The following is a 17,977-nucleotide window of genomic DNA, read 5'->3' as shown; positions in this document are numbered from 1 at the left end:
ATTACTTTAACTCCACTTGAATTGACCACTTACTTGGTTTTCCATGGCCCTCAAACTCCCTCTGAGTCATTAACGATGGAGAGTGATGTACTCGCACGCCAGTAAATATTCCCAAGTCAGGAGTAAGAAGGGAAAATAACCCACAAAGCTTTGTTTGGTCTGGAATCTGTCAGTGCATCTCCACAGAGCTGGTGGAGATCTCTCTTCCTCCCTCTTCAGGGAGGCAGTTCTTTTGCTCATCTGTGACTGTATGACGAGTGCCCATTGAGGCCATATGGGTAATGCACACCTGTGGGCATCCAAACCCTAAGAACTCAGCATTGACTCAGATACCTTTAACTTTCAGGGAAGAGTTGGGTGAGTGTTATTCACACTTTTCTTTCCCTTGGCATTACTTGCTGGTGTTTCGAGGCAGGCAGAGCAAGAGATACCAGGGCTGAGAGGGGCATCAGAGTTATTCCTTTATTCCTTCCAATAGGCAAATGTCATCTTTCCCATCTACCTAAAAAGCATTTGCATATGTTTGCTTGTGAACTGTTTTTCAAGCTCTCCACAGTTAACAAACCCCAAAGAAAGGGATCTGGAGAGACAGAAAATGACAGTAGCAGGCCCCCAAAACACATATATGACACATGCACATCTTGGAGGCCCACCTTGTCATAGGCAGCAAATGTCAACAGAGTTCCTCCCCACCATCCTCTGCTCTGTGCTTTCTTACCCCTGATTCAGTTATCGGTCATGTTGAGTTGAGGTTGTTAGCAGAAACTTGGCACCTGGAATTAATCGAGTTATTGCTCAGATACTTGGAATTCTTACTAAAAATTCTAGAAAATCATGTAACATTTGGGCATTACGTGGATTTAATTCAGTAAATAGTCACGGAGCACCTGCTCAGTTCAGGCTCAGTGTGAAGGAGGTGCCAGTGGAGGAGTGCAAATGAACTGGACATTCAGAGCAGGGATAGAATATGTCCTAGTGGAACAAAAGGAAAGACTTCCTGAGAAGGTGGCTTTGGGGAATGGCCTTAAAGAACAGATAGAATTTCTACAGGCGGAGGCATTCCAGGAGGCCAGAACAGCTTGAGTAAAAGTAACAAGGTGAGAATCACAGGATCCATTTGGGACTTGTAGTAGTCTCCATGTATTGAGTCATTAGTTTGTGCCATGCGTGACGTTAAGTGCTTTGCATGCATTCTCTTGTTTAATTGCCACTCACGGCAATCACATTAGTTACAGACAGTATCATCCCTACTGTACAAATCAGGAGACTTAGGCTCACAGCAATTAAGTAACTTGGTCACCAGCTAAGAGATGGCAGAACAGGAATTCAGACCAGGTCTGTTGGGCTCCAAAGCCTAAGTTCTTTTTTCCTTTCCTCCCTCCCTCCCTCCTTTCCTTCCTTCCTTCCTTTTTCAAGTTTTATTGAGATATAATTGGTATATAACATTGTATTGATTTAAGGTGTACAACATGGTGATTCAATATATGTGTATACTGCAAAGTGATTACCAGAATAAGTTTAGTTAACATCCATCACTTTACCACTAAGCTCTATGCCTCAGAAATAAACATGTGACTGGAGAGAAAGGTTAGGGCCATGCTGTGGAGAGCTTTAGATGTTAAGTGAAGGATCCTGAACTTAAGGTGGCAGATTGTAAAGTTAAAGGGAAAGGGATTTGTCGGTAACAAGAAATGGTCAGTAAGGGGTCAACAGATAAGAGACCAATGAACAGCTTCAAAACCTCACTTCTTTCCTCATTTGTTCTTTCCCTTCCTGGGAGGGGAATAGGCTAAGTAGGAGAGGAACCTCTCTGTTCCTCTTAGGGCTCTTGTGTAGAATTTCCTTTTTAAAAAATTTTTATTTTTGGTCCTTTTCGTTCTGCCCAAATTTTTGCCACTGTATATAGTCTTATTGCTGAGAAAGGAGGGTCAGAATTTGAACTTCTTTGTCTAACTGGAAAATTGGACTGCTTAAATTTCATTTCTTTTTTGTTTCGTTGGCTGCTGCCACGTGGCTTGTGGGATCTTAGTTCCCCGACCAGGGATCAAACCTGGGCCCTTGGCGGTGAAAGCGTGGAGTCCTAACCACTGGACCACCAAGGAATTCCTTGGAGTGCTTAAGTTTCAGTTCCAATTGTGTTACATTGGATAACTGAAGCCCCTCTTATCTTTTATAAATTAATTCTTAAGATTAGTTTGGATGTTTTATGTAATTTATCCTCAGTCATAAAAAGAGGATTCATTAATTGCCCATGGACATAATCTTCCTTTTCACTCTCATCCAGAAACTAGAAGGGCCTCCTGCCCTCACTTGGTTACTAGTTACCTCTTTTACCCACCTTGATTTGGGATCCTAAAGGAGCAAGGTCTTGAGGTCTTTAGACCTTCCAAGCTGCAGTCCAATTCTTGACCTTCCACATGAAAGATAACCTGAGGAACCCTTAATGAATTTGGTGCTGGTTCAGGCAGAAACTTAAAAAAAGATTTTATTTTGAAATAATTTTAGACTTCCAAAAACTTCCAGAAATAGTACATAGAGTTCACTTCATCCAGCTTCACCATATGTTAACACCTTATATAATCATAGTAAAACTTCAAAACCAGGAAATTAACATTAATAAAATATTATTAACTACCTTACAGACCTTATTCAAATTTCACCAGTCCTTTTTCTGTTTGGGGATCTAATCCATGATCCCACTCTAATCTGGAAAGAGTTCCTCAGTCTTTCTTTGTCTTTCATGCCCTTGACACTTTTGAAAAGCACTCATCACTTATTTCATAGATTGTTCTTCAGTTTGGGTTTGTCTGATGTTATCTTATGATTATATTGAGTTTATGCTTTTCTGGCCAGAATACCACAGAAGTATGTGTGCCCTTCTCAGTGCATCGTATCTGGAGGTTCATGATATCTATGGTATTGGTGATATTAACTTTGATCATTTGGTTAATGGGGTGTCTGCTGGTTTATCCACCCTAAAGTTACTGTTTTTCCCTTTGTAACTAATAAGAATCTTGTGGAGAGATACTTTGAGACTATGAAGATATCCTATTTATCATTATGCTTTTGCCCACTAATTTTTGCATCTCTCCTCTTTCTTAAACACCATGAGTTCACACTGATATCTCTAATTCCAACCTAACAGCACAGGGCTCATCCTAACCTCCCTCCTTCCCTTATTTTTTTTAAAATTTTTATTGGAGTATAGTTGCTTTACAATGTTGTGTTAGTTTCTGCTGTACAGCAAAGTGAATCAGTTATATGTATACATATATTCCCTCTTTTTTAGATTCTTTTCCCATATAGGTCACCACAGAGTACTGAGTAGAGTTCCCTGTGCTATACAGTAGGTTCTCATTAGTTATCTATTTTATACATAGTAGTGTATATATATCAATCCCAATCTCCCAATTCATCCCACCCCACCCTTCCCCCTTGGTATCCATACATTTGTTCTCTACATCTGTGTCTCTATTTCTACTTTGCAAATAAGTTCATCTGTACCATTTTTCTAGATTCCACATATAAGCCATATTATACAATATTTATTTTTCTCTTTCTGAGTTACTTCACTCTGTGTGACAGTCTCTAGGTCCATCCACGTCTCTGCAAATGGCACTATTTCATTCCTTTTTATGGCTGAGTAGTATTCCATTGTATATATGTGCCACATCTTCTTTATCCATTCATCCAATGATGGGCACTTAGGTTGCCTCCATGTCCTGGCTATTGTAAATAGAGCTGCAATGAACATTTTGGTACATGACTCTTTTTGAATTATGGTTTTCTCAGGGTATATGCCCAGGAGTGGGATTGCTGGGTCATATGGTAGTTCTATTTTTAGTTTTTTGAGGAACCTCCATACTGTTCTCCATAGTGACTGCACCAATTTACATTCCCACCGACAGTGTAGGAGGGTTCTCTTTTCTCCACATCCTCTCGAGCATTTACTGTTTATAGATTTTTTGATGATAGCCATTCTGACCGGTGTGAGGTGATACCTCATTGTAGTTTTGATTTTCATTTCTCTAATAATTCGTGATGTTGAACATCTTTTCATGTGTTTTTTGGCCAACTGTATGTCTTCTTTGGAGAAATGTCTATTTAGGTCATCCACCCACTTTTTCATTGGGTTATTTATAGTAAAAAGCTACAGTAATCAAGACAGTATGGTCCTGGCACAAAAACAGAAATACAGATCAGTGGAACAGGATAGAAAGCCCAGAGATAAACCCACGCACCTATGGTCACCTAATCTATGACAGAGGAGGCAAGAATATACAGTGGAGAAAAGACATTCTCTTCAGTAAGTGGTGCTGGGAACACTGGACAGCTACATGTAAAAGAATGAAATTAGAACACTCCCTAACACCATACACAAAAATAAACTCAAAATGGATTAAAGACCTAAATGTAAGGCCAGACACTATAAAACTCTTAGAAGAAAACATAGGCAGAACACTCTATGACATAAATCACAGCAAGATCCTTTTTGACCCATCTCCTAGAGTAATGAGAATAAAAATAAAAATAAACAAACGGGACCTAATTAAACCTAAAAACTTTTGCACAGCAAAGGAAACCATTAAAAAAATGAAAAGACAACCCTCAGAATGGGAGAAAATATTTGCAAACGAAGCAACCGACAAGGGATTAATCTCCAAAATATACAAACAGCTCATGTAGCTCAATATCCTTCCCTTATTTTTTAACTCCTCTCTCCAACAGTGAGAAAGCTGACACTCATTATCTAAAATACATTCACATATTTGATCAACCCTAATATATAGTGTTCTCACCTCCCTTCTTTTCACCCTGTTCCTGCCTACGCCCCATAGGTAAGCAAGCTCATTCACTTCTGGTTTACCATTTCTGTATTTCTTTTTGTGCACATGAGCAGATACCTGTAAATTTTCTTATATCCCATACTTTCCTACATGAAGGATAACATACTATAGAAACTCTTTTACAATTTGCTTTTTTCTCACTTATCCTGGAAATCACTCCATTTCAGTTCATAGAAATCCTTCTTATTCTTTTATTACAGTTGCGTTGGAACTCCCTTGTGTGGATATAGCATAGCTTATTCAAACATTCTTCTATGTATGGGCATTAGGGTTTTTTCAACATTTTGAAATCACAAACAATGCTGCAATAAAAAACCTGGTATGTATGTATTTTTGTATTGTCAGAGGTGTAGCTTCATGGGTAATTCTTAGAAGTAGGATTGCTGGGTCAAAAGGTAGATGCATGTTAGTTTTGTTTGTTAGCTATTGGCAAATTCTCCTCCACGAGAATTGTACCAATGCGCATTCCCATCAGCAATGGTTGAAAGTGCCTGTTTCTCTGCAGTCTCACAAATAAAATTGTTCTCATTCTTTTAAATTTTCATCAATCTGATAGGTGAGAAATGGTACCTTGGTGTTGTTTTAATTTGCATTTCTCTAATTTTGAGTGAGTTGAAACGTCTTTTCGTATGTTAAGGGATATATATTTGTGAATTATCTGTTCATGCCACACCCCCTTTTACTGCCAGGTTTTTGGTCCTTTGTCCCTCAATTGTTGAATATTTTTCCTATTTTAGGAAACTAGCCTTTTGTGATATATGCTACCAATATTTTCTCCCAGTTTATCAACTTTCCTTTTACTTCATTTTTAGTGCTTTCTGTTGTGCAAAGATTATTTGCTTTTATGCAGTCCAATTTGTCAGTCTTTTGTTTTCACTGGATTTTTAGTCATAGTTATAAAACCTTTCCCTGCATCATAGATAAAGAGGAATTTACACGTTTTCTTCTAGTACTTGTATGGTTTCATTTTTTACATTTAGATCCCCCCTTTTTTTTCTAGTTTATTCTCATGTATGGTGTGAGGTATGGATTTTATTTTATAGTTTTCCAATGGTCCCTGCACCGTTTATTTAAAAAGTGACTTGAAATGCCATCTTCATCACCGAGATTGATGATTTGAGATGCCAGTTTCATACTAAATTTCCATATATGCTTGAGTCTATTTCTCAATATCTCTTAAATAAGGTGATGTTTATACCCAGCCTCTCTCATTGCCTGGCATGTAGCAAGTGTCCTGCAACTAGTAATATCCATAAGAAGCAGAATATGTAAGAACTGGAAAGCCAGAATATAGGGAAGTGACAGTCATTGTTAAATCTGATAGTCTGATGGTGGGAGCTTCAATACCATGCAGTTCAGGGCTTAATCCAGAATCTCTCTAGTCAGGAGACTGGGCCAGAAGCAGATGGTACTTTGGAGACTTTTGGGATATTGAGGAAAGCTCACTTTTGGTATGCTTGGCCTGAGATTCCTGTAGTCTGCCCAACTACTGTTGTTGGTTGGCTTTCTTTTCTTTAAAAATGCTATCTTTTGGTACATTGGGATCAGTAAATCCTACAAATGGACCACTATGGGAGGATATTCAGTTCTGTATTTATTGTCTTCGGGAAAACTCATGATGCAGTAACTGCAAAGACATGTACTAGTCACTCCATTACCAAAACTCCCACCTCCACAACACCATGTGTATCTCATGTATTTTATTTTCTATATTTATGATGCTTTGATATTGTGGACCCTTGTGGACCCAGGGCAGGACTGACCCTACCAGAATTAGCTAATCTGGGATAAACAACTTACATACAGCACATCTTTGATATGCAAACCAACTAATCTTGAGTCCGTACCCCATCTTCCTCCTTTTATCAGGCTTCCACAGTCCAGGACACTATCTCTCTGCCCTAAATCATCCCAGAGCCAGGCAGGCGCTAGACAACTAAGGACCACCCCTATAGCCCAGAGCCTGCCAAAATTACTCAAAACTATCCAATCCTAAAGCTGCCCTTCTTGCTTGACCTGTTTCTCCCATCCATCTCTTGGAAAACCACAGTAAAGGCTTTTGCCCATACTTTCCCCTCACTTCTTTTGCCTGATGGCTGACCTTGGTGGTTCCCTGTGTGGCCCTGTGTGGTGTGCCGTGTCCCCTTCTTGAGAACTGTGAGTAACAAACTATCTTTTCAATGGCAGTTTTCTCCTGATCTGTTTGCCTAGCTATACCTGAATAATAATAAAACCTACATTTTAAAACACCATAACAATGTAATCAACCAAACCCAGAGTGTGGGGAATTCTTCAGCACAAATTGCTTAAATTTTTACTAATTTAATTAGTTTAAAATATGTTTTGTTATTGTTGCAATTTTGCATTCTTTGGTTACTAGTGAGACTGAATTTCGCATACTTGTTTAGTAGTTCTGGTTCTTCCTGTGAAGAAGTAAATTGTCTCTCTTGTCCTTTGACTGTTTTATTCAGAACGTGTTTTAAAGCAAACTGGATCAAAATGATTCACAGATTTAAACGTAAAATATTAAACTTTTAGAGGAAAAAAATGTACAGATCTGGGATTTGGTGAAAAATTCTGAGACTTGATACCAAAACCATGATCCATAAAACGAAATATTTATAAATTGTAACCCATCAAAATTAAACTTAAAAAATTAAAACAAAACAAAATTTAAAACTTTTGCTCTGTGAAAAACAATGCTAAGAAAACAAAAGACAAGCTACAGACTGGGAGAAAATATTTGCAAACTACGTATCCAATAGAGGACTAGAATCTAGGATATATAAAGACCTCTCAGAATTCAACAGGAATAAAACAAATAATCCAATTAGAAAATGGGCAAAATATATGAAGAGACATTTCACTGAAGAGGATCCACAGATGGCAGATAAACACATGAAAATACATTAAACATGGTTAGGTATCAGGGAATGCAAATTAAAACCATAATGAGATAACACACTCTTACCATTTGCTCATGCCAGGTTCTTACTATATTATATTATGTTATATTACATTATATTATATCATATCATATTATATATTCACTCATTAAAAAAACCATAATGAGATATCACTACCTACCTATTAGTATGGCTATAATAAAAAATAGTGATAACACCAAATGCTGATAAGGATATAGAGAAACTAGAATTCTCATACATTGCTTGTGGGAATGTAAAATGATAGTCATTCTAGACAAAATGTATGACAATTTCTTATAAAACTAAATATGTAAGTACTATATAACCTGGCAATTGTACTTGAGTATTTATCCCAGATAAATGAAAACTCATGCTCATGTAAAAATGTGTACAGAAATATTCATAGTAGCTTTATTCGTAAAAACCCCAAACTGGAAACAACCCAAATGCCCTGCAGTGGGTGATAAATAAGCAAGCCATGGTACATCCATGCCATGGGATACTACTCAGCAATAAAAAAAAAATGATTTACTGCTATACACAAAATCCTTGATTGATACTGAGAACTTGATGGTTGTGAAGAAACCCAAGCTCAGAAGGTCAATACTGTATGATTCCAAGTATGTAAGCTTCTTGAAATGACAGAATATACAGATGGAGGATAGATTAGTGGTTGCCAAGGGACAGGGTCAGGGATGAGGGGTATAAAGGAGTAGCATCAATGAGTACCTCTGTGGTGATGCAACAATCTTTTATCTTAATTATGAATATGATTGCATGAGTCTGCACATGTGATTATATTACATAGAACCTCTCACACATGCGAGCACATATGAAAACTGGTAACAACTGAATAGCTCTGTGGTCTAGTTAACTATTTTACTACAATCATACAAGGTGTCACTACTGCGGAAAACTGGAGGAAACAGTCAGTGGACTCTATGAACTATATTGCAGCCTCCTGCAAATCTAATTATTTCAAAAAAAATTTTTTTAAGCCACGCTAGATTTTTAATTGGAATAGCATTGAATTACACATTAATCTGGGAGTCACTGACACCTTTACAATACTAAGTATTCCCATGTTCACTTATTCATTGCCTTTAAAAACTGTTTAAGTCATTTATCACTTTTATCAACCAAAATAGGACAAGGGAGTTTAATGTTAGCTTATTTCAAGTTTAGGGCAAACAAACTTACTTTATTTTTAAGCATTTTACTCCAAATATTCTGCATGACATAAGAGTTTCTGGAGTTTTACAATCTTGAGAAAGAAAAATGGAGCTGGAGGAATCAGGCTTCCTGACTTCAGACTATACTACAAAGCTACAGTCATCAAAACAGTGTGGTACTGGCACCAAAAACAGAAATATAGATCAATGGAACAGCATAGAAAGCCCAGAAATAAACACACGCCTATGGTCAATTAATCTATGACAAAGGAGGCAAGAATATACAATGGAGAAAAGATGGTCTCTTCAGTAAATGGTGCTGGGAAAACTGAACAGCTACATGTAAAAAAATGAAATTAGAACATTCTTAAACACCATGCACAAAAGTAAACTCAAAATGGATTAAAGACCTAAATGTAAGACCGGATATGTACAACTCTTAGAGGAAAACATAGGCAGGACACTCTTTGACATAAATCACAGCAAAATCTTTTTTGATCTGTCCCCTAGAGTATTGGAAATAAAACAAAAATAAACAAATGGGACCTAATTAAGCTCAAAAGCTTTTGCACAGCAAAGGAAAACATAAACAAAACAAAAAGACAACCCATAGAATTATTTGCAAATGATGTGACCAACAAGGGATTAATCTCCAAAATTTACAAACAGCTCATGTGGCTCAATATCAGAAGAACAAATAACCCAATCAAAAATATGGGCAGAAGACCTAAGTAGACATTTCTCCAAAAAAGACATACAGATGGCCAACAGGCGCATGGAAAAATGCTCAACATCTCTAATTATTAGAGAAATGCAAATCTAAACTACAAAGAGGTATCACCTCACACTGGTCAGAATGGCCATCATTAAAAAGTCTACAAATAACAAATGCTGGAGAGGGTGTGGAGAAAAGGGAACCCTCCTGCACTGTTGGTGGGAATGTAAATTGGTGCAGCCACTATGGAGAACAGTGTGTGGAGGTTCCTTAAAAAACTAAAGATAGACAAATAACAAATGCTGGAGAGGGTGTGGAGAAAAGGGAACCCTCCTGCACTGTTGGTGGGAATGTAAATTGGTGCAGCCACTATGGAGAACAGTGTGTGGAGGTTCCTTAAAAAACTAAAGATAGAGCTACCCTATGATCCTGCAATCCCACTCCTGGGTATATATCTGGAGAAAAGCATAATTTGAAAAGATACATGTACCCCTATGTTCACTGCAGCACTATTTACAATAGACAAGACATGGAAGCAACCTGAATGTCCATCGACAGATGAATGGATAAAGAAGATGTGGTACATGTATACAATGGACTATTTCTCAGCCATTAAGAAGAATGAGATAATGCCATTTGCAGCAACATGGATGGACCTGGAGATTATCATACTAAGTGAAGTAAGTCAGACAGAGAAAGGCAAATATCATATGATATCACTTATATGTGGAATCTTAAAAAAATGATACAAATGAACTTAGTTACAAAACAGAAACAGACTCACTGACTTAGAGAATGAACTTATGGTTACCAGGTGGGGAGGGGTTCGGGGGAAGGATAGATTGGGAGTTTGGAATTGACATGTACACACTGCTATATTTAAAATAGATAACCAACAAGGACCTACTGTATAGCACAGGGAACTCTGCTCAATATTCTGTAATAACCTAAATGGGAAAAGAATTTGAAAAAGAATAGATACATGTATATGTATAACTGAATCACTTTGCAGTACACCTGAAACTAACACAGCATTGTAAATCAACTATACTTCAATATAAAATTAAAATTTTAAATAAATAAATAAATAGAAGGAGAAAGCGTACTGGCTTTTTAGATATTCCTCTTTATAGTAATTTTTAGAGTGTGCTCTCCAGATTACTACATATATCTCTAACTTTACACAGTCTAAGTAAAGATAATATGATAATACTTTATATAAAATATAGAAACCTTCCAACATTAGAGGTCAATTTAACCCTTCTCTGTCCTTTATTCTGTAGTTGTCATATGTATTACATCTGCATATCGAGCCTACGAGACAACATCATCATTTTTGCTTTAAATAGTTGTATGTATTTTAAGAAATTAAGAGGAACACAAATAGCTTTCAGTATTTAGCAAGATATTTGTCACTTCCATTTTTTAAAGGAGTAACTCATTTCCATCTGGTTAATTTCCCTTCAGTCTGATAAAGAACTTCCTCTTGTCAAGAGGTCAAGTAGTATCTAGGCAGCTGCTCAGTTGGCTTGTCACACTTACATAGATTCAGCTGGTAAAGAGACAACAAGTCCAAATGGATTCAGTTTATTACTTAGGCAACAAGAGCAAGATCAGTCTGGCACTAGTACCCGATATCTCTAGTCCCACAGGATGATACTGAGCCAGAGGGGCCAGGTGACAGGTGGCATGAACAATGGATTGCTCTGCCGCTGAGGAGTCAACTTTAAACAACAGCAGATATTTTTATAGCATGCAGCTAGCTGTACCCTGAGGAGGGGGTGGGGCATGGTGGAAAGTCCTGTGGTCAACTGACATTAGGGAGATGGATGAGAACAGCCCTGTGATAGATCCTCACCAGGCTGCTTATTTCCTTTGCTCCAGGAGGAATTGCAGAGTGTTCTTCCAAGACCCAGGTTAGACTGTGGTCACGCCTTGACTAAGTGGTCCATATAGAGCCAAAAATGTCATTGGGGCATCGTGTTGTGGAGCTGTTCTCCTTCCTACACCTTTAGTGCTTCTTGTAGTTCAGGTCTGCTGGCAAAGTTTTTTTTTTTTTATACTTTTGTTTTATCTGAAAATGTCCTTGTTTTGCCTTTATTCTTGAAGAATATGTTTGCTGAGTATAGAATTCTGGGTTGGCTTTTTTTCCATCACTTTAAAGACGTTGCTCTTTTCTGGCCTCCATTGTTTCAGATGTCATCCATATTTGAAACTTTTCCCCCTCTGTATATAAAGCATTGTTTTTCTCTGGATGCTTTTATGATTTTCTAATTATGTTTGGTTTTCAGTGGTTTGACTGTGATATTCCCAGAGTTTTCTTTTCTACCTTCTTGGGGTTTGCTGAGCTTCTTGAATCTTTAAAGTTATGTCTTTCTCTAAATTGGGGGAAACAAGCCATTACACATTCATTGTATTTTTCTACCTCATTCTCCCCCACCTCTCCCTCTAGAACTGTAATTTCATGTATGTTAGACCTTTGGATATTGTTCCATATGTGCTAGAGGCTCTGTTCGTGTTTTTGTTGCCTAAAATATTTTTCTTAAGATTGGCTATTTCTATTGTTCTACCTTAAGATTACTGAAACTTTGCCTCTTCCATTTCCATTCTGTTGTTAAGCCCATCCTATGATGTTTCTAAATTTGTTTTCGGGTATTATATTTTTCCAGTTTTGGAACTTTTATTTGGTTCTTTTTTTTTAATGGTCCCTATTTCTCTGATGTGATTTTCTATCTTTTCATTCATTGTGAGCATATTTTCTCTTACTCCCTTGAGCATAGTTATAATAATCACTTTAAAATTCTTTTTTGCTAATTCCAGCATCTGGGTCATTTCAGGTTTGTTTTCTGTTGGTTGTTTTAGCGCTTGCAAATGGATCACAATTTCCTGGTTCTTTATATGTTGAATAACTTTGGATATTTTCAGTGTTATCTTATGGGTACTCTGGATTCCGATTTATTCCTTCAAAAAATATTGATTTTATTGTTTTGGTGGACAGTTGATGTGGTTAGATTTTAAACTCTAAACTTTGCTTCTTGGTGGTAGTTGAAATCTTAGTTCAGGGCTTTGATCTTTAGCTAAATCCTTTCCCACTTATGTGTGGTTCAGGAGTCAGCTGAGTTTGGGAGGGTCTATAGACAGAAATTGGAGCTCCCTCTGTCTCTGGCTCTCTTCTTTCCAGGATTCACCCCTTACTTTCCAATGGTTGTGGTCCTGAACTCTGTCCTATAGTTCTTCATACCAGCAAGATTGTTAATTTACTGTTGGTGTCTTATTCTTGGTGTCCTAGCCGCTTAGCAGTTTTAGTTTGCCCTCAGTCTAAAAGCTGTAAAAATGGGTAACTCACCTTGTGTCAACTCCCCTTCAGAATATACCTGCTTCTGTTCATCCTCCAGTCTCTTCATATTGTGTTTTCTTTATAGTTTTCCCAGAGTATATAGTTACTCTCTACAGGAGGATCAGCAGAAGAAACTATGGTGCTCCATTTTGATTTCACTCTTGCCAATTTGTCCTTAATGTGGGATTCTGTCACAGAAGGGAGTCTTGGCACGTCAGCTTTGAGAATGCATAGGGGCTAGATTCCTTCAGCTGCTTCAGTCCTTTTTGCCACAGGCCCCTTGCACTCACTTGGTATTAGAGAATGTACAACCCATCCCAGTTTCATCTGCTATTCTCAGTTGTCCCACCATACTTTCCAGGGAATACCCATTGGCTGTTTTTCCTAGTGAGATTCTATTCCACTAGAGTTGTTGGCTATCCTGGGTTGTAATATGTAACTCTGAGGAGAAACTAAACCTTAAGCCTTGGCTGGTGCCCCTCAGTGAGTTTGATAGGGAAGAGATGCCTCCGGGGAGAAAACCTCTAGTGTTACAAATGGTGACTGGGCCTCCGCATTCCCTTCTTTCGAGAGAAGCCTCTCCCAGTTGTAGTCCTGGAGCTTTCAGGGTTACTGTTGTGTGGATGCAGGTAGGGAAGAACTCTTAAGGGACAGCCAATCCATATGCACATGTTATCTAGGACCCATCATTCCAGCCAGCCCTGAATTCCACCCCGAAGTTACCCTGCCACCCCTGGTGGGTACAGGTCTATGGCTAACATGCCTTCCGGTGGCAAAGGGGCAGAAAATGGTCTTCTCAGGACAAAGATAAGGAGAGAAAAAGGAGCACATTAAAAAAAAGCTTCCCACCTTAACCTCTGTCCATTGTTCCTGTCCTTCTTTTGCAGGCTGCCTTCCCACCCTCTACCCCCCGCCCCAAGTCCTACCCAACTCGGCTCCCTGACCCATCCACCCTTTGTTTTCCTAGAGGTTTCCTCCCTGCTTCTATGCTACTTTTATAGAACCATTCATCTCTGGATTCTGTGATGTGTCCTGGGTTGGGTTCTGGCCAGTTTGTAATTTTGCAAGTTTAATAAGAACTGGGATAAATACCTCTTTTTATTTAAAACAATGAAAATACCTAGAATTCTTTAGGTATATATTTCAGGACATTGGAACGTAACAATGAGAGATTCCTTCTGAACCGTAGAAGACCTTCGAGAATTTCAAACAATGAAGAATAATTGATCCTCAGCTTTGGGTGCTTCCCCAGTTAATGACATAGACATAATATTACCATCCATGGTATAGATGTAAAATGTACCTTTACAGATGTATGTTCTAACAGTATAGGAGACGATTTTTATTTTCATAAAATGTCTCACCAATAGGCTAGAAAGTAATGAATGACTTTTCCTGTGGCGTTATTGACCAGACATAGGACTCTGGTTGCAATATCTGTTATCTAATAAAACTAACAATATCTGATTAATTTTTTTTCCTGTACTTATGGGCTTTGTTTATAATCTTATGAGGATAAGTTATAATTTATAGCTTCTAAAGAGATGAGGATTATAGAAAGTTTGAATGAAAAACAGGCCATATAAAATTCCTCTAGCTCTTAATTTTGTCTGAACTATTAAAACCCAATTAGACAAGACCAAATTCCTGTTTATTAGAAGCTTCAGAAATCTTATAAATGAATACTAACATAGTTATGGGAGTCCATTGCTTTCTACTCCATGCAGTCTTTTGCAAAAAGGCATTGTGTCCTATCAATAACAAGTGTGTGTTCCATGAATATACTCATTCACTTTGAGAAGACAGCCCCAACCATTTACAATCCAGTGATTCCAACTGTTTAAGCAAATGAGTGCATGAGCCATTAGCCAGCTTCTTTCCTTCTTACATCTTCTCTCATTAGTACTCCATCCCCATCCCCATGTCTGTCAAAGCTCTGTTCATGTCCTACATGACCAGCTCAAAAAATATCGAGCCCAATCCCTGCTCCATAAGACAGAATTGATTGTTTCCTCCTTTCTTCTTCTCTAACACCTAGCCCAGAACCTGACCTGCAGTAAGTGGTAGGTGAATGCAGTAAGAGTAAAACCAACTGCAGAATGTTATCATTTTTAGATTGTCCACAAAGATGGTGCTTTCCAAAGGCCTTTCTCCTTTACTGCCAAGACCCATGCAAGTGTGCTAACCAAGACAGACCGCTTGTCTAAGATTTGCTGTGGCTATTTATATCGGAAGCGGAGGGAACCAAGAAGCATGGCATTTACTGAGCCTGTGGATGCCTGCACTAGCTTGCCTGTGCTCGAGGATGTAGGGCAAGGTACTCCTGATTTGTGTGCTTGGCCGGGGCATGCCGTGAGCACGGAGATGGGCCTCTTCCATCAATCACAGGCTTCTGCACTCACCGTGGCCCAACTACAAGGAAGTGTGTAACAGATGTGTTTGGTGATATTTTCAAGGGGAAAAAAGTACTATTAGAATACAAGGTGTTGACTTTCTTCTACAGAAAACATCCCCTCGTGTTTCAGCTGAAACCCTTTGAATTTGGAAGCCTTTCAAAGAGCAGTGGCTATCCCTTTTCTGTTGCGTTGATGAATGAGTTATTCACCTCTGCCCCCTCCTCATGTGTTCCTCATTTGAGGCAAACATGATGCTCGTTTGACGTTTGCATCCTCAGATTAATTCCAAGTGGAACAACCTAATACATCTCCCCGGGGTCGGAGCTTAAATTCTGAGGACATCATTTTTTGTTTTCGAATGAAGCTGACTTCAAGAAAGAACAGCAGACCAAGAAGCCTTGCTGGCCTTCTCTGTTTTGCCAAGCAGCTCTCGCGAGAGAAGAGCTTGTGGAATTTGGCTCCATTTCCCACAGCCCTGGGATAAGGGTCGCATGTAAACAATAATATCCTGTGCTGCTTGGGCCTCATTTAACCGTCTTTGTTGCTTTAGAGGACCTGCCAAGGAGGGTGTTTCTCAGAGCTCATGCTTGACATTCCAGAAACTCTGTAGGGTCCACTTCCAACATGGAACTCCATACCACCGAGCTTGTGACTGTTGGTGTACTCCTGATTGCCACCGAGCTTCGCGTTGACACGTTTTTTCAAATCACATGGGAAGTGTACCCTCTGTGAAGAATGAATCTGGTCCTCTGAGGGCGGGCCTGTCATTGCAGGAGGCCTTTGCACTTACCACTTGGGTGTTTCCTTAGAAAGCTGCGGTAGCCTGGAGCCTAGGATGACCACGTTTGCTGAACTAGGAACGGTGAGGTGATTTTTGCAAGCTAAGCTGTTGTGTTGTTGGTAGATCAGTAAGCTGGCAGTCAGAGACCTGGGCTCTACTCCCCAGCTGACTAGCTCTTTGGTCTTGTGAAACGTCCTTGGTCTCTCTGGCCTCAGTTTTCACATTCTGAGATGATAGGATATGCTAGGTAATCTCTACATTCCTTTCTGGTCCTAAATTTGATCAGGTGACATAAAATAGTAAACAGCAAATTGGGAGTCAGGAAAGAGAAGCTCCCAGTCCAGGCTCTTCTGCTTACTAACTCTGACTTGGGACAAGTCACTTAGCCACCCAGCCTCAGCTCTCCATCCCTGGAGAGGCCAGGGTCTCCTCTACCTGCCTCACCTGGTGGTTGGGCTGATCAGGCCAGGAAACATCTTTCACTCAGCACTTACTGAGCAACTGCCCTGGGGCACCAGCTTGATGGATGGCGAAGATGTAAAGGTTATTACATCATCTGTTAGTTAGAATTTAGTGAGCTCTTCCTACTGCCAGGCACTCAGGTACGGTATCCCGTGTAGTTTCCATTTTATGGATAAAGGAACTGATGTTCGAAGAGGTTGAATAACTTGCTAAGGATCGTGTAGCTAAGCAGAGCTGAAACTGAGATTTGTACTAGTATTCTGTTCTTTATTTATTTATTTTTTTTTTGCGGTACGCGGGCCTCTCACTGCTGTGGCCTCTCCCGTTGCGGAGCACAGGCTCCGGACGCGCAGGCTCAGCGGCCATGGCTCACGGGCCCAGCCGCTCCGCGGCACGTGGGATCCTCCCGGACCGGGACACGAACCCGTGTCCCCTGCATCGGCAGGCGGACTCCCAACCACTGCGCCAGCAGGGAAGCCCTCTCCTCGTTTTTAGTTCCTCCATTTTCTGCAGATAACTTTCCTTCAGTCCCTTGGTTAGACACTTCGGCCTGTTTTCCCTTTGCTCCCCTTTTTCCTTTTGTTTGCACTCTTTTGTCTGAAGATTTACCTTTTCCTGCCGCCTTCTGGCTTCGTTTCCACTTTTGCGGAAGCCGGTTTCGCTGACAACCTCGCCAGTCTCCTCCCGTGCTCCTCCTTCGCCGCCCCCTCGGCCGAAATGACCTTCCCCTTAGGCAGCGTGGCTGCCGGGGCGGGCTCGTGCCCGGGGCCTGTGGGTCCCGGCGGCGCGCCGAGGGCTTCGCGAATCTGCCTGCCTGCCTGGCCGCTGCCGCTCCTCCCGCGGCCCGAGCTGCTCAGTCATGTTAGTTTTTATTCTCACTAAAAGTGATAGCTCATCCTGTTTGGTTTCAAGTCAGGATTTCTTACAGCTTACCGCATGTGCCTGGCCTCTTAGGTATCTTCTTGTAGTCCTAGTTTGCTAGGAACAGGCGTCTCACTGTTGTGGCCTCTCCCGTTTCGGAGCACAGGCTCCGGACGCGTAGGCTCAGCGGCCATGGCTCACGGGCCCAGCCACTCCGCGGCACGTGGGATCCTCCCGGACCGGGGCACGAACCCATGTCCCCTGCATCGGCAGGCGCACTCTCAACCACTGCGCCACCAGGGAAGCCCCTGTTCTTTATTTTAAAAGTTAAAAACATCTCACCTGCTGCCAAGGAGCTTGTTATTATTGCTTTTCTGGGCCCCATGACCTGGAAGCTGCACGCATGTGAGGCAAAGGCGGGGACCAGTCTGGCTGGGGCTGAAGGAGAGGGTCTCTGTGCAGACACTGCCTGGAGCAGC

At 40.2% G+C, this 17,977-nt stretch overlaps 1 long non-coding RNA gene across 1 annotated transcript in view; it reads left to right on the top strand.

The window, feature by feature from the left end:
- LOC132514086 (uncharacterized) overlaps window positions 1–17,977 on the top strand; it is a 148,221-nt gene that overhangs the window by 95,542 nt on the left and 34,702 nt on the right. The window contains exon 11 of the long non-coding RNA XR_009538615.1: window positions 10,169–10,341. This is a non-coding gene — a long non-coding RNA (uncharacterized LOC132514086). The remainder of the gene's footprint in view (window positions 1–10,168; window positions 10,342–17,977) is intronic.

This window comes from Lagenorhynchus albirostris, chromosome X (genome assembly GCF_949774975.1).
Source record: "Lagenorhynchus albirostris chromosome X, mLagAlb1.1, whole genome shotgun sequence".
Lineage (NCBI taxonomy): Eukaryota > Metazoa > Chordata > Mammalia > Artiodactyla > Delphinidae > Lagenorhynchus > Lagenorhynchus albirostris.
Note: the sequence above shows the minus strand (reverse complement) of the source record. Positions and strands in the feature narration are given on the sequence as shown.